Source organism: Mobula hypostoma, chromosome 12, assembly GCF_963921235.1.
Source record: "Mobula hypostoma chromosome 12, sMobHyp1.1, whole genome shotgun sequence".
Classification (NCBI taxonomy): domain Eukaryota; kingdom Metazoa; phylum Chordata; class Chondrichthyes; order Myliobatiformes; family Myliobatidae; genus Mobula; species Mobula hypostoma.
In genome coordinates this window covers 62,432,925-62,451,343 of record NC_086108.1, presented here as the reverse complement: position 1 = coordinate 62,451,343, position 18,419 = coordinate 62,432,925, and the positions used below count along the sequence as shown (strand labels likewise).

At 40.8% G+C, this 18,419-nt stretch overlaps 1 long non-coding RNA gene across 1 annotated transcript; it reads right to left on the bottom strand.

Moving 5' to 3' along the window:
- Positions 1 to 3,700: 3,700 nt before the first annotated feature.
- On the bottom strand, positions 3,701 to 13,950 carry LOC134354861 (uncharacterized). The gene is made up of 3 exons (XR_010019905.1): positions 13,818 to 13,950; positions 12,979 to 13,157; positions 3,701 to 10,383 (listed from the first exon to the last, which is right to left on the bottom strand). It is a non-coding gene; the product is annotated as an uncharacterized LOC134354861 (long non-coding RNA).
- Between the last annotated feature and the right edge of the window lie 4,469 nt (positions 13,951 to 18,419).

Here is an 18,419-nt window from a genome sequence, read left to right as displayed (position 1 = left end):
TGTGGCAATTTGTGTACTTCATTTTACCTTTTCTCCACATTTTCTTTTCTGCCTTGTGATATTTAACTCATAAGCAAAACCAAGGTTACAGCACTGCCAGTTTCTGCAATCTCCCTCGAAACTCAATGGGCAGAAAAAAAGAACTGTTTACCTGTTCTTACATTTACATCCGAGGCTCAGCTTTACATCTTCAAGGCCTGGCAATGTAACGTGGTTAAATGCAGAATGATAGGTTGCCAATGGCAAATTCAGCACCTGGCACCATGCTTTAAATAATCTGTACGAATTGCAGTCACACTGTACTAAAGTTTCCCTGAGGCCTGGAAAATGTGACCTGACTCCAACTTTGGAGCCTTTGCTGGCTCAGGTGTAAATATATTGTCTAGTGTAGTTATGAATCCTGTAGACTAGCGCTGGAATCAGCCGCCGCTCTATTCAGCTGATCTCAGCAGACATGCTAATTGGTTATGTTGCAAACGATTTCAATGACCCAAGATGGAGGAGGGGAAAATCCAGCCAAGGTTTCTGCATTTGGTCACAAACTAGTGATGTCTGCTGGAAATCTCAACTGTCAGGTGAATGAAGGAAGACTCTCTGCCTGCCTGTACTTGTACATAGATGCCAGAATGTTCTAATGTGAAAGCAAAGCAGAACATGTCAGAAGTAGCCAACAGGTCAGGCAACATCTGTGGAGAGAGAAGGAGAGTAAGCATTTCAGTCCATGAACTTTCAGCAGACGTGATAAGGTAGGACTTCGGATGTCTTTGAAACTGTCAGCTCAGGAGGAGGAGAAAAATGGTGTTAAAAAAATTGAAATATTAAGAACAGATGGAGAACTTTAAGAAAAGACAGTGTACAGTCTTAGTAAGCAGTGAAATGAACATCAGTACAGATAAATATTTGCTCTTGATTGATTAAGTAAAGATTACTGTTACACAAGAGTAAAAAGCCCAATAATTATTGTGTGCATTAGTGAGACTGAAACTTAAACATTTCTTTGCAAATAATGCTATCCAGATCATGTTAGTCTTCACAACATACTTTGCCTATGATATAAACAACCTTAATTTCAAATTTTTAGTTAGCATGTCTCATTTCTCTCCATGCTTCTGTTGCAGACACAGCTTCAAATTTTATTCCACAAGGGTCACCCTCACCACCCCCCCCACCCCCTGCAGCGCTGCACCATAAATAGTCATGCTGCAGACGCAATACTTGGCATCAACACTCTGTTTCTTTCTTTTCTTACCTCAGAAGGACTAGGATACAACTTCAACAATGCTGCAACTCAGTTATACTCTGCCTGTTATTCTGGGACAAACCCATAGTGTATGAAAGAATCACCGCCAACAAATAAGAGACCATTTTCAGTAACAGTAGAAGTTGTACTACAGCCAACAGTGTAGAACCTGAAGGCATCATTTCCCATGCAATGAGAACATAGATTGAGCCATTGGACTGTACATAAGTCTTTAACCTTACTTCCATATAAGGTGCCCACATGCTGTCTTCACTTCCAAAATGGGCTTCAGGAACCCTTGACTTTAATGCCAGCACTGTAGTTACAAGGGAGGTAGAGGAAGTGGGGCTGCATGGTTTAATTTATATTGAGTCATCTATCTATGATATTGGTACAGGGTGACCTACTTGGCATGTCCTATAGCTCAGCATTTTGCAACTGATTACATTCCCTGGTATCTAGCTTCTCCCTCTGACATCCCCCATTAATCCATCGCCACCCTTGACTCACCATATCACAATGTTCTATCCATCCTGTATATCCCTCCCCAAGACTTGACCATAAGACATGGGAGCAGAATTAGGCCATTCGACCCATCAAGTCTGTTGCACCATTTCATCATGGCTGATATATTTGAATCAGAACCTCTCTCAACCCCAATCTCCTGCCCTCACCCCATAATATGTGGCACCTACATTAATCAATAATCTCTGCTTTAAATATATCTAGTGACTGGGCCTCCACAGTCATCTGTAGCAATGAATTCCACAGATTCACCACTCTCTGACCAAATGCATATCTCATCAACTCTGTTCTAAAGGGATGTTCTTCTGTTCTGAGGCTGTGCCCTCTAGGCCTAGACTCTCCACTGTAGGAAACATCCTCTCCACATCCACTTATTCTTGGCCTTTCACTATTGGATAGGTTTGAATGAGATCATCCTTCCCCCCACTCATTCTTCTAAGCTAAAGCAAGTACAGGCCTAGAGCCAACAAATGCTCCTCATATGTATGTTAACCCTTGTATTCCCGGGATCAATCGCATACAACTCTTCTGGACCCTCTCCAGCGCCAGCACATCCTTTCTTAGATAATGGGCCCAAAAGCGCTCACAATACTCAGTGCGGTATGACCAAGGCCTTATAAAGTCTAATCATTACACCTTTGCTTTTATATTCTAGTTCTCTTGAAATAAATGCTAACATTCCATTTGCCTTCCTTGCCACTGACTCAACCTTCATCAACACTTGCTCATCCATCCAGCTTTGTATTGTCTGCAAATTTGGCTAAAAGGCTATCAATTCCATCATCTAAATGACTGAGGTGTAATCTGAAAAGAAACGGTCCCAGCACCAATCCCAGCAGAAAACCACTAGTCACCTGCTCCCTTTATTCCTACACTTTGCTTCCTATCAGTCAAGCAATCTTCTATCCATGCTAGCATCTTTCCTGTAATATCATGGGCCCTTATTTTCTTTAGCAGCCACATGCATGGTATCTTGTCAAAGGCCTTCTGAAAATCATCAACTGACTCTCCTTTGTCTATCCTATCTGTTACTTCCTCAAGTTCCAACATATTTGTCAGGCAAACACTTCCCCTTAAGGAAACCATGTTGACTTCAACCTGTGTGCCTCCAGGTGCCCCAAAACATCACACTTAATAATGGACTATAACATCTCACCTACCACTGGAGTCCGCTAACTGGCCTATAATTTCCTGTCTGTTGCCTCCCTCCCTTCTTAAAGAGTAGAGTTCTATTTGCAATTTTTCAGTCCTCTGGAATCATTTCTGAATCTAGTGATTCTTGAAAGATCATTACTAATGCCTACTCAATCTCTTCAGCTAACTTGTTCAGAACCCAGTGGGGCAGTTCATCTGACCAGGTGAGTTATTTACCTTCAGACCTTTCAGCTTCCCAAGCACATTCTTCCTAGTAAGAGCAACTATACTCATTTCCACCCCCTGACACTCTCAAATTTTTGGCATACTGCTAGTGTCTTCTACAGCAAAGTACATATTACATTTGTCCACCATTTTTTGTCTCCCATTACTACCTCACCAGCATCATTTCCCAGCTGTCCAATATCTACCTGTCTTTTACTCTTTACTGTATATATCTGTTTAAAAAAAACTTTTGGTATCCTCTTGTATTATTGGCAAGCTTTCTTTTCCAGTTTTGAGAAAATATCTTTGATCTGAAACTTTAACTTTTTTTTCTTTCCACAAATGTTGCCTGACCTGCTGAGTGTTTCCACCATTTTGTGCTTTTATTTCAGGTTTTCCGTATCTGCAGTTATTGGAATTTCATATAACACTATCAATCTGTACATTGCTGCAACTCTATAGGTGAGCTTTTATGATATTTGTCATTTACCTACTTGATCTAAAAGCAGCTCTTCCAGTCACTGGATGTCTAGAATGAAAAAGCATTAATTTTGTAATATTAACATTTTAGACCTTAGAAGTATTTATTATAAATTTTGCCCCAAGCTGCTTCTCAAATACTAAGTAATGATGGATATGGAAATAGCAGAGTACTACATTAACCAGAAACTCGTAGGCACTTATTGTCTCCAATTTTCTTCTCTCATGCGCCTTTCAAGGTCACTTTGTATACTGAGCAAAACATTTGCCTTCCCACACAATTACCTACACAGACAGATGCACACAGGCACTTTGACTGTAGAGTTATGGAAAGTCCCTAATGTTTTCCTTTTGAACAGAAACTGTCCTTCAACAGCCCTAATGCCACTAACATTGAATCCACAGCAGACAGCCAGAGCCTTGCACAGAATCAGTTAACTACTTGAGTACTGGATTCTTCGGATTCTGTGGCATACTCATGCACTTCATGACCCTGAGCTCAAATTGATAGACTCAGGGGACTGAATTACAGCTCTGTAACTGTATCCAGAAGTTCGGATGGTATTACTTGAAAGATTGAAACACAAACCCTTCTTTCTACATCATCAATAATCATGATAACTAGGCTCTGATACTCACATTGTGATTTCACACATAATAAAAACTACCATGTAGCCCTTCTTCACTCAAAGAGGGAAGTGTGAGATTTGGGATTAGATATTAAACTGCAGTTCAAATAGAATGCCACAAATGCAAATTGAGTAGTGGAGACTGAATTAATGGCTGGAAAGGGAGATCAAATCCGTGGAGAGGGGGTACTCGTGTGGGGGTTGAAGATAATAAAATTGAAATTTCTTGTTTAACTGGCATTGTACAGTTGTGTAACAGTGCAGAGCCAATGGATGTGTTTAGAGTGACGGTGGGTAAGAATAGCTGAGTGCTAACAGCTTTCCTATAGATTTCAATCCCATCTCCAGGTGATTTTGCCAAGATATAAAATGTGGTGGGGAAGAGATGATGGCTCAGAGATACACCTTGGAAGTCTTCAGAGATACTGGATTAGGAAGAAAAACCTAATTAGGAATTTCCTGTGTTTGTGAAATTTACATGAATTCATAATAAATTTGCAAGTACAGAGTGTCTCCTCACTTACTAGTACAAGGGATTCTGCAGAGGTTGGAAATTCAGAGTAACTCACATAAAATTCTGGAGGAACTCAGCATATCAGGCAAGGAATAAAGAGTGGACATTCCAGGCTGAGAACCTTCATCAGGCCTGATGAAGAATCTCAGCCCAAAATGTCAACTGCATTCCTTTCCATTGATCCTGGCTGTCCTGTGAGTTCATCCAGCATTTTGTGTGTGTTACTTACCTCATTTACTTCTGTGTTGCTTTACAATTGCCACCAGTGATTTAATAACCAAATGACTCCCCAGCAAAGTTTCTGAAAATCTTCTCCTTATACCAGAAGGACAATTAACAAAACTGAACAATACCTGTCCAACCTCAAATCCTGCCCAATTCATCCTTGACCACCCAAAGCTCTCATCTATCCAGAACTAATGACAGTCTGGCACAGATCACACATCTCTGGAGTTCTTTGTAGAAATCTACAGTGTTTACTCTGGAGTCCTGCCAAACCATCAGAATTTGCCTTGAGCATGTGTGATCAGGGTATCCAGTTACTGCTGTCTTTGCAAAGATGCCACAGTAGCCTTTAACAGTTGAAACTGCATGCCAAGCATAACTTCAAACAAAATCTCCCTTTCAAGAACTGATACCACAACTATCGTATATATCTATAAGAATTTATCTTCTGGCATTTCAGTAAAATATATGAGGTAACATGGAAAATTTATTGATTCCGTTCCCATAGCAATGTCAGTTAAATTATTTAAGGAAGATACCATCTAATTGAAGAGCACATCAGGTTAAGTAAGTTTTGGGCGATGATCTTGATTAATTTGTATATTATTGCAACGTAGCATTTGTTACCCTTTCATGCAACAGAGCTGAATCTTTTCCTTATCACAATTAAAATGCAGCCAGTAACTGGTGGCTGTGCTTGGATATAAGTGAGGTAGTCGGCATTTCTCTGGGGCAAAAGGTAATGGTTGTTATTGGAGCTGCCGTGTTGACCTGTCCTGGGATGTGCTAAAATTATTCACATTGTTGGTTTCTATGGATCACCCTGTGAATTATAACTGCACTAATCCTGTGTGTATGCAGCTGTTCCAGTGCTGCTGACAGCCTCCAAATCTGCTTGACAGGATAAACGAGGCAAATATAGAACACAATTAACTGTGTTAATATATTGATGTAAGTGACAGGTCACACAAACTTCTAAAGACTCAGGAAACATCTTAAAGTATGTGTCAATAGGATAATTCTGATTTCCTGGCTAACTGAAAGATTGCAGGTCTTGGCGTAAAAGGTTTTGTTACTAAACAAGAAATCCAGAGAGTTCAAATAGACTCCTCTACATCGGCAATTCTAAGTGCTGACTCAGTGACCATTTCACATACACCTACACATTGTCCACAATGGCTATCCTGAGATCCCAGTTGCAGACAATTTCAACTCCCCTTCCCATTCCTACACTGACCTGTCTATCCTTGGCCTCTTCTACTGCCAGGATGAAGCCCATAAACAAACTGGAAGAACAGCACCTTATATTCGACCAGGGACATCTAAAACCCAATGGCATAAGTATTGACCAACACACAATAAATGCTAGGGGAACTCAGCAGGCAAGGCAGCATCAATGGAGGGAAATGAGCAATCAGTGCTTTACAGTGAAACCCTTCATCCGGACTGCAACCCTTTAACACTTCAGGAACCCTTTAACCTGGATAAGGGATGGTAGGAGGGGGAACTGCACAAGTTGGGAGGTGATAGGTGAATTCAGATGAGGGGAGAAGGTAGATAGGTCGGTGGAGGCAGAAAGTGGGAGTGATGTGGGAAGGTGCAAAGTGATAGGAGAGGCAAAGGGCTGAACATGATGGAATCTGATTGGAGAGGACAGAGGAGAAGGTGGGGAACCAGAGAAAGGAAGGTGTGGGTGATGGGCAGGTTGGGAGGGAGAGGGAGGGGAAAATAAAGGAATGAGGAATGAATGAAATAAAACTAAGGTGGAAGGGAGCAACAAAGAAGTTAAGGAAATCGACATTGATACCATCAGGTTCAAGACCCCCAAAACAGATATGAGGTGTTGACCCTCTAATTGGCATCTAGTCTTAACTTGGCAGTAGGAGAGGCCATAGACAGGAATGTCTGTATGTCTGTATAGGTGTAATTCCACCTGTAGTGGAATTAAAATGAGTGGCCACCCAGGATCCTGGCTGTTACACAGATGGAGCAAAAATGCTTGATGAAGAAGTCCCCAATCAAATGTTACTTTAAATTTGAAAATGGAGAATGTTATGCTAATATATATGATGGAAACTATGGAAATTTGGAGGAGTTAGGTTAACATCGGGAAAAATATTAGTTTATTATTAAGGATAATGTGAGCATGAAACTTAGCAGTGATATATAAAGAGTAAGTCTTCCATGATATACTGTATATAATGGGACAACAATCAGTGTCATTATTACAGACTTCCAGCAGACATTGGGAGATGGCCACATAGAAAATATGTTCAGAGTTCATGGATTTGAAGACACATTATCACCTGACCAAGAAATTGGCTGAGCTCAGGGGTCACACAGATGATCACCTTAAAATTTATTTTCTTTTGCAAACATGAAACATTCATTCATAATAGAGCTTGATTATTATATCTCATTTCCAATATTCAGTTACTTTGAAGTTAACAGAGGTAAATTTCAGAACCAGCTACTGCTATATCAGATGTTACAGACTGAGGATGAAAGTTCTGGATTCAGAATAAGAATCACGTTTATTATCACTGAAATTTGTTGTTTTGTGGCTGCAGTACAGTGCAAGTCATGAAAATGACTGTAAGTTATGTAAATGAATAAACAGATAAATCATGTGAAAGTGCTTATGCTGAAAGTAACTATATTAGACTACTGTATTTTTCTGGAAATTATATATTTAGAGGGGTGATAGAGTAGACAGAAACTACTTTGGCACTGGGGAGTCTGAGATTGCATCAAGAGCTTAGATCAACTCAAAAATAAGACTTTCCGATGTCAAGTCAGGAATACTCTATTCACAATATATGATGCTCATTTGGATGGGAATGCCCTAATACCAGGTGCAAAGCAGCCTGTAACAATGTCAGCTTCCACTCATCAACCAGAATATTGAAATGAAAATTACATTACATTACCAGGTTTTTCCCTTCCCTACCTTCACAGGCAAGGCTCTGTCAGGAGTGCAGTGCAGAACAAGATCACCTCTTCATAAACAGTGTAATTATGCCTTCAGGCAGCAGTCACTAGATAATGATTAAAAGGGCGGGAAGCATAGCTAACTCAGCCTCACCAAAAAGTGCTTTGTCCACTTTGACGGTCCTGCTATCCATCCACCGTCTCAACAAGTTTTCTGGGATTTTTTGGGTTTACTGGATGTCTGTAAGGGAATGCTGCACACTGGTACAGTCCTGGCTCCAGGAGTATTTTGAGTTTTTTGTTATAAGTACATGTACATATATACGCGCAAGTGCAATGAAAAACTTTCTTGGAGCAGCATCAAAGGTGCAGAACATCATATAAGCAGCATTTACAAGAAAAGCATTCATTAAACATAAATTAGACACAATTTTTACCAAAAAAGCACACAATTAAAGTGAAAAAGAAGTCCATTTTAGTGTGAGGTGATAAGACTGATGTTGTTAAAATTGTACTGGTGATTAGGGTTTTTCTGGCTGGTTCAACAACTGAATGACTGAAGGATAGAAGCTGTTCTTGAAACTAGTGGTGTGGAACTTCAGCCTTCTGTACTTCTGCCTGATGATAGTTGAAAAAGATGGCCCAGATGGTAGGGACGTTCAATGATGGATATTGCTTTCTTGAGGCTGTGCCTCATGTAGACACTACCAATGGTGGGGAGGAACATGCCAGAGATGTATTGGGCAGAATCCACTTCTCTTTGCAGCTTCTTGCATTCCTGAACATTCAAATTACCATACCAGAGTATAATGCAACCAGCCAGGATACTGTCAACAGTACATCTATAGATGTCCGTTAGAGTATTCGGTGACAAGCCTCACTTGCTAAATCTCCTTAGGAAGTAAAGGCACTGGTGAACTTTCCTTATGATTGCCTCTATGTGCTGGACCCAGGACAGGTTGTCTAATATGCTAACATCCAGGAGTTTAATGCTGCTGGCTTTCTTCATCACTGATCCTTCAATGTAGACTGATACATGATCGTCCTCCTTCACCTTCCTTCAGTCAGCAGTCAGCTCTTTAGCTTTGTGGACAATGAGCAAGAGATTGTTGTTCTGGCATCACTTGACCAGCTATGCTATCTCACTCATGAAGGCAACTCAACACCACCTGTGATTCATCCAACAGTAGAAGTGTTCTCAGTGACTTTGAAGATGACTTTGGAGATAATGCAAAGCCACACAGCCATTTATGTATAGAGAAGAGAGTACGGGCCTAAACATGCAACCTTGAAATGTACCTGTGTCGCCGACCGGCAAGGAGGAGATGTTACCAATTCTCATTACCTGAAGTCTGCTGTTGAGAAAGTAAAGTATCCAGTTGCAGAAGGAAGCACAGAAGCTTGAGTTTGAAGATCGATGATGATAAGTTTGGGTGGGATGATAGTGTTGAACACTGAACTGTGGTTGATAAACAGCAGCCTGACATATGAGTTTCTGTTGTCCATACAGTCTGGAGTAGAGTGAAGAACCAGCGGAACTTGCATCTGCTATTGACCTATTGTGGTTGTAGACAAATTGCAGAGGATCTTGGTCACCTCTGAGACAGAAGTTGATCTGCATCATAACCAACCCCTAAAGCACTTCATCATGGTTGATGTAAGTGCTACCAGATGGCAGTAACTGAGGCAGGTCACCATGCTCTTCCTGGCCATCAGTACAGCAGTTGCCTTTTTGAAGCAAGTGGGAACTTTGGAGTGTAGAAACGAGAGATTGACTTTGTACGTAGATACTCCAGCCAGTCGGTCTGCACAGATGTTAATACTTGTTTAGATATGCCCTTGGTGGATTCACCCTCTTGAAGGATGCCTGGACATCATCTCCAGAGACAGAGATCACAGGGTCATCTAGAGATGTATGAGTGTGCCATAGTTCACCCCATCAAGAGCACATAAAATGCATTGACTTCATCTTGGTGCCCTGTCACTTATGCTACCCAATCTCAAATTGGGAAGACTTGGAATGTTGGTTGGGTACACACTCATCCACACCTGTCCTTATGAATTCAGCAACAACTTCAGCATATTTATTTAAAACAATTGTTGAACACAGTCCAATCCATTGTCTTGAAACAATCCCAAATTCAATCCTCTATTCCTGGCATCTAGCCTTTCAAAGTCTTCTTTACCAGACCACACTCTTCAGTCTGTATATACAAGCAGAAGAGGTACAGCCAAGTGGTCAAATTTGCCAAAGCGTGGGTGAGGGATGAAGCGGTAGGCATTCCTGATGGTGGTGTAGCAGTGGATGAGTGTGGTAAATCTTCTAGTTTTGCAGGTGATGCATTGATAGTAGTTAGGATGAGATTTTTCTAATCCTGCTTGATTAAAGTCTCCCAGCATGATCTGACAAGTGTCGGAATATGCTGCTTCATTCTTGTTGATCACCGGACTTTGTTCCAATGTGCTAGCTAGATGTCTGCCTGCGATGAGAAGTAGACTGCAGTCAGGATGAGGGCAGAGAATGCCTGTAGAAGCTGGAACAGTTGGCATTTCACTGCCAGTTGTTTCAGGTTGAAGGAACAGATGTAGGACAAGACTACGTCTCCAGAAGCTGAGGGACGCACTGAAACTTGGTGCTACCAATGCTAAATCTCTGTGGGGAGGGACGGCAATCTAGAATCAATCCTTTTGCATGTGCATGAAAAGGCAGAATTTAGATGCAGAAGTCCCTCAAACTTTGAAAAGAACATAGCGCCTCTGGAGGGTGGGGGCAATAAAAGTTGTTTGTGCTATGTTTGTTTATTGAAGAAAAAAGTTTACACTACTGAATGTAATGGCAATGAATGTAAAAGATTTTTTTGCAGAGTTTCTTCTTTTGTCTACCTTTTTTATTTTGAATAAGTTCAGGTTTGAAATAAAAAATATTCGTGCTGGAAAAGATTCTATATATATGAAGGCAGGTGAGCAGTAATCTCATATCTTCTGCATTCCATACTGGCAAAGATGCCAGTTAGAATATTTTCCTCAACAACACACCGTTCAAATTTGTTTTTAAAATTCTCTCCTTGGGAATGGCTAGTGTCTAGAGTTTAGTCCTCAGGGCAAGGAGGGGGAGAAATAATAGCTTAGGATCATTTTATTTTGAAAGCAATCTGACACCGTGGCATGTACTTGCTCTCTGCCGTGTGTGCAGGTTAATTAGCTGAGCAATACAGAGGACGTGAGCCCAGTTCTTACTGCAATTATACAGGGGATATGAGGGTCATTGGATTATTTTATCAGACACCTTGCTTACATCCCACCCTATCAACCCTTAACTGTGCCAAGGTAAATCAAAAATGCTCAAAATAATGCACAGGGCAAGCTTTTTAATTGAGGAGTTGGTTTTCATACAGGATTTTATTTGCTTGAAACAATTTTACTCTTGTACTTCTTTGTAAAAGCCAGGTTCTGAAAGTCCAGCACAGTAGTCCAAACAGTAAAAACAAATCACACATAAATAGTAGATCCTGCAGATACTGGAACACTCACAAGTTACTGGAAGAACTCAGCAGGTCAGGCAGCATCAATGGTGAGGAAGAAACAATCGATGTTTTAAGCTGACACCCTTCATCGGGGCTGGAAAGGAAGGGAGAAGAAGCCGGAATAAGAAGGTGGGATTTCTTGCCCCTTCCTTTCCAGTCTTGATGAAGGGACTCAGGCTGAAACTTCAGCTGTTTATTCCCCACCATAGATGTTGCCTGGCCTGCTGAGTTCCTGCATCACTGAAAGATTGGGCAGTAAATCTGCCTTTTACAAAAAGCCAGCAAGTGGTGTAACTTAGCTTACCAAAGGAAGTACATTTTGAATAATTTATTCTTCTACACATCGCATTCTTGTGTTCGTTCTCTTACTCCCATCTGCATGGTATTGAAATGAAGGCTCATCACATGGGCATCTAGTGGGGATGTGGTCAGTTGTGCAACATCACCACATCAGCTGCAGAACTGACCAAGACGAAGTTTTACCCCACAGATAGAAAATAATTCATGGATTAAATGAGGAAATATTCGGCCTAGTCAGATACAAACACCCTGATACTTATGAAGAAGCATGTGGGACCAGGGTAGTGAGAAAGAGGTCAGCAAAGCTGGAAATTGCAGAGGTCCAGATTTAACAACTGGGCCTCTATGGGTTCTTAATCTTGCTTCCCTTTTGGCTTGCTGCCAGTCTGTAAAATCCTGTGGGAGAGGTCTGAAGGCTGCCAGGATCATTTGCAGTGATCATTGAAAGTAAGGATGCTGAGAATTATAAGACACAAGATCATAAGACACAGGAGCAGGATTAGGCTGTTCAGCCCATCGAGTCTGCTCTGCTACTCGACCATGGCGGACACATTTCCCCTCTCAACGCCATTTTACTGTTTTCTCCCATAACCTTTGACAGTCTTACTAATCAAAAACCTATCAACCTCCACCTTAAATATATCCAGCTGCCTGTGGCAATCAGTTCCACAGATTCACCACCCTTCGGCTACAGAAAATCCTCTGCAACTCAGTACTAAATCCTTCTATTCTGAGGCTGTGCCCTCTGGTCCTAGACTTACCCCACAATTAGAAACATTCTCTCCACATCCAATCTATCTGGGCCTTTCAATATACATTTTTCTAAATTCTAGTGAGTATAGGCCCAGTGATATTAAATGTTCCTCATAGGTTGACCCTCTCATTCCCAGTAACATTCTTGAGAACCTCCTCTGGACCCTCTCCAATGTCAGCACGTACTTTCTTAGATATGGGGCCTAAAGCTGCTTGCAAATTGATCAGACCAAATGTGGTCTAACTAATACCTTATAAAGCCTCAGAACGTACCAATCACTTGGGAACACACACAAAATGCTGTAGGAACTCAGCAGGCCAGGCAGTATTATGGAAAAGAGTACAGTCGATGTTTTAGGCCGAGACCCTTCGGCCCGAAATGTTGACTGTACTCTTTTCCTTAGATGCTGCCTGGCCTGCTGAGTTCCTCCAGCATTTTGTTTCTGTTGCCTGGATTTCCAGCTTCTGCAGATTTTCTCTTGTTTGTGATTGAATTACCTGGGAAGGAGACTTGTAGTCTCTGATTAGTACATAGGAGTTGGAAGCAAAAGGGGAGAAGAAGTCATTCATGGCTCCAAAATCAAGTCCAGCAGGATTCACAGAGGTGCTGAGAACCAGGGTCGAGGTGGAGGGGGGAAGTCGATTTTCTTTTCATCACTGCAGCTGGCTGCTCAAACCTGTAGTCATCACATTGTGGGAGCTTAATTTAAATGTCATAAAATGTTAAAGTGTCCCAAGAGGTGCAACACATCAGAATAGGGTTACATTTTTCAGTTTTAAATTTGTAACCATGGCCCCCCACCCCGATCTAATAAAGCCCATTGTGTGGGGTTAACAGCAATCCCAGAGGTTCTACAATTACCAAACAAAACCTACTGACAAAAAGTAATCTGCATGTGCTTAAGAACCATCTGGTTCAGATGACTTATAAAGGTTTTTGTGAAAAAATAGTGGGCGCTCTGTAAGGGGAAAGCAGCATGAAATACCCAATGCTAATTGAAAACAGATCCTTTAAATGAAACCGGAAAAGAAAATAAGAAAAATAGAAACTCTAGGAATTAATAATACCTCCAGATATTGTGTTCCCTGATAAGCCATGATATTAGAGCAGCTATGGTACAACTCTGTGATTTTTCTTTTCTTTGAAATGCTTCAGAGTTTTCATTTCGTGAGGCAAGTCCTCTACTTCAGTGTTAGGATTTACTTTTCCTGCAGATCTGTAAGCACTGACTGGGTTTGATTCCCCAAGTATGAAGGAAGGAGGAAGTGAGGTAAAAGAATTAGCCTTAAGATATATGTATTCCAGCAAAGACAGAGAGCAAAAATCATTCACTTACATTCTAATCTGTACATTTCATTATTATTTCAGATGGCTTTGGGTTCAGCTCTCGCAATAGGTAGCTTATGGCGGCTTCTGACATGGTGTCTTTGGGCGAAATAATTCTGCAAATCCTTCCACGCTTCTGCCCTTCATCTAGAATAAAGAAATTGTCAACATTGTCTTTCTTGAAAGTTCCTAAATTACTAGTTTTGTAATTGATTTAAATTTAGTTGCAATGTCAGAGTGATGTGACATAAATTATTAATGTAGAACATAGAACATTACAATTTTGCATCAGGCCTTTCAGCTCACCATGTTGTACCAAACTAAGTAAACTAGTAATGAAATACCTAACTATATCAACTTCTTCACTTTCTGCAATAATCCATAACCCTCTGTTTTCTGCACATTCATGCGCCTATCCAGGAGCCTCTTGCATGCTAGTACTGTGTGGAATTTGGTTCCTAATTCAATTCCATGACAATTGCATTGGTATTAGGAGACCTGCATTTTTCTAATTTATTTTTGTGCACATGATGAGCCATGCCATACTGTACCTTTGCACTGAATTCCTGCCACTGAGAATCTCTATGCCAACAGCAAGTTCAAAACAATTTTGCATGGAAGTAAAGTAAACATATATTTTAAAATCAGAACATCACACAAGAGATGAGTTAGGCATCCATTCGACTTAGTGTCTTTCTGACATATATTGCACCAAACTTTAGTAACACAAAGTTGCTGTGATTAGCAGGGACACCTTTTTTCCTCTTATTAGGGAGCGAGAGAGCCTGTGGTATGTCGAATTACTGGGTGAACGAGTAGTCTTTGGGGTACTGCAAGTATATGTCTTAATTGATGCTTTGCTGCGCGTTTCATACTCTGTGGAGGGTGCAGTGCTGGTGGGGGAGGGGCTCCATCATTTGCTGCTGCTTACACGTGGGAGGGGGAGCTGGGGGGTTTGGGGTTCTAACATTTAAAAGTCATTCATTCTGTGGGGCACTCCTCTGTTTTTGAGGATGCTTGCGAAGAAAAAGAATTTCAGGATGTGTATTATATGCATGTTTCTGACATTAAATGTACCTATTGAGACCTATTAAAATCATTAACAAATTGATTTTAATTAACTACTTGTATGAAGCGATAACCATCCTTTGTATCCAGCTTTATATTGATTTTTGTTTAATGACATTTGCACATCATATAAAATAAGATAAAACATTATTTATCCGGATGGAAATTATTGTAGCAAGGTTGCTTAGTCAGAAATATATACTTTAAAATGCAAAATGTAAGCATTGAGGTATGAAAAAAATACAAACATTTGTACAAAATGTGCAATGAAACCATATACTTATACACTTGAGGAATTGTAGAATCTTATTGCCACAGGGAGAAAGGATCTCCTGTGGCGTTCAGTGGTGCACCTCGGTGGAATCAGTCTGATTCTAAAAGTGCTCCTGTGTTTGTCCAGTATGCATGGAGGGATTGTCCATAATGCTCCACGGCTTCTGCAGCATCCTCCTCCCAGACACAACCACCAGGGAATCCAGTTCCTTCTCCAGAACAGAACCAGCCTTCCTTATCGATCTTCTTGGCATCAGCTGCTCTCACCCTGCTGCCCCAGTAGACTACAGCGTAGAATTAATTGAAAATTAATGATGAGACTAGATCAGTTTTGAAGAAATTTGGTCTAGATTCCACTGACTGTCAGAACCAAGTTTGGGATTCACAAGGTCATGAACCATCATCACTTCCACTAATTTTGTCTAGATCTGCAATCTCTTCAAATTGAAGAACTTGCCATCATTTTGACATTCAGCATCTCCAAGCCAAGAATAACCTTGGTGCCATGGTCACACTTGGTTTCCATGGGCAAAACCGCCTGGTGTGCTTTAGCGGGTGATATGCGAACATGGGGAAGTACAAGGGGTATTAGCTGACAGAAGAAGATTTCACTTAATAAAAATGCAGTAAATACTCAACAGGTCAGACAGCATTTTTTGGGGAGAGACGTTATTGCTTAGATCAGGACTGTACTGAAAGGCTATTGTACTGGAATGGTAACAATGCTTCTCTTTCCATAGATGCTGCATGGTCTGCTGAGTATTTAGAAGCACTTTCTGATCCCACTCAAGACTTTCAACACATGCAGCTGTTTGTTTATCAGCAGATCTAGTTGCCATTTTTGCTATCAACTTTGATGTGTGCATGTAAAAACCTGGAGGTGACACACTTTGAGCTAAAATACTTTCACATGAGCGGTTAGAGGAGATTGATGATGGTAAAACAGGAGGATAAGGTAAGATCCCAGACACTGAGGCAGGTAATCCAAGCACCTACACTCTGCTGATGAGGTCACAGCTGGGACGGCAAATTGAATTACCAGGCCATGACAAAACAACACAGACCATAAGACCACAGGACATAGGAGCAGAATTAAGGCCATTTGGCCCATTGAGTCTGCTCATTTTTTTTTATCTTCCTCTACCCCATTCTGCCTTCTCCCTGTAACTTTTGATATCCTCGCTAATCAAGAACCTACTAACCGCCGCTTCAAATATACTTAATGACTTGGTCTCCATAGCCATCCGTGGTATGAATTCCACAGATTCTTCACTCTGTGCCTAAAGGAATTCCTCTTCACCTCTGTTCTAAAGGCAGGTCCTTGTATTCTGAGGCTGTACCCTCTGGTCCTAGACACCCTTACTATAGAAGACATCCTCTCCACATCCACTCTGTCTAGGCCTTTCAATATTTGTAGATTTCAGTGAGATAGCTCCCCCACCACACACACCCCCGGCCCATTCTTTCAAATTCTAGCAAGCCAGGCCCAGAGCCATCAAATGCCCCTGATATGTTAACCCTTTCTTTCCCAAGCTCATTTTCATGAACCTTATCTGGACCTTCTCCAATGCCAGTACCTTCTTTCTTAAATAAGTTCAAATTTCAAAGTAAATTTATTGTCAAAGTACATATATGTCACCATATACAACCCTGAAATTAATTTTCTTGTGGGCATACTCAATAAATCCAGTAATCATAATAGCATCAATTAAAGACCATACCAACACGGTGGACAACCAATGTGAAAAAGACAACAAACTGTGCAAATACAAAAAGAAAGAAAAAATAAATAATAATAATAAAGCAATAAATATCAAGAACATCAGATGAAGAGTCCTTGAAATTGAGTTCATAGGTTGTAGGTACATTTCAGTGATGGGGTGGGTTAAGTTGCGTGAAGTTACCCCCTCTGGTTCAAGGACCTGAGGGGTAATAAATGTTCCTGAACCTGGTGGTGTGGATCCTGAGGGTCCTAACCCTAATGCGAGGTACTTCCTTCCTGATGGCAGCAGTGAGAGGCGAGCATAACCTGGGTGGTGGGGGTCCCAGATGTCTCCTGCGACAATCCTAAACTGCTCAGTATGTTTCAATTGCAGTCTGAGCAATGCCTTTTAAAGCATCAGCATTACCTCCTTTTATATTCTAGTCCTCTCAAAATCAATGCTAACATTGCTTTTGCCTTCTTTTCTACCGACCCAAATTGCAGGTTAACCTTTAGGGAATCCTGCAGTAGGACTCTCAAGCCCCTTTGCACCTCTGCTCAGACTACCTTCTGCAGAGAAAATAATTTGAGCAAGAACATTTGTGGACTCCTTCAAGCCATTATTGAAATGACTTTACATTGACACAAAGACTTGGAAAGCTATCAGTCACCATTGATCCATGTGAAGCTACATCCTACTGAAGCCACAGTCTACGCAGTGCAGAGGGACAAGCGGAGTAAATCTCAAGCACCAAGTGTACACTGTATTACATACAAAGCAATGTCGCATCTCCTGTACAAAGTACTACTTCATTTGAACAGCTGCAAGTTGGAGGAATGGGAAGGAGATAAACATCAAATGAATCCAACTTTAACTGACAGCAGCATCTTCTTTGTTTAGGATGCAGAGATCAAAAGTAATTAATGTTCTCTAGTCTTTCTTTTAAATGTACAGAACTTTACCTAATGACCTCTTACTAGTAAGAGAACTTTTCTTCCAAACCTATTTTTAAACTACATTGTTTGTTATCTTTCAGAGAGATAGTAACTTCAAATGTAGACTTGAGCAATAAGAATTTGTCACCAAGATTTCTAATAAACAACTGGGACTACAGGCACCCTGGAAAGCATCAGTTACTCACGTGCGAAACTGTATGTAGTTTTCCTAAAACAGTTTCTCCATTAGATGAAAGTGCAAATAGTTTATAATCATTGGAATGTATGTTTATCCATCTCACAGAACTTGTTATGATTCCTCCCATCTGTTCAAAATATCTCACACAAAAATCAGATCAGGATGAAAGTGTCAATACCAGATGGAGGATAAGGTACTTATTGTTTAAAGACAGACTGTTGACTGATTGCCTTAATTCTAATATTATATTCCCACTGAATTTTGTTATTATAAGAGGCATCAACAATTTAGCATTCCGCATCATTTGACTCACCTATTAAAGTGTCAGCTTTGCCTCACTGCAACTTCCAAAGTAAAAGTTTATGGTTTCAACTCCACTCCAAAAACTTAAACAAATAACCTGGAATGATATTCTAGTCTAATTTTCGAGTTAC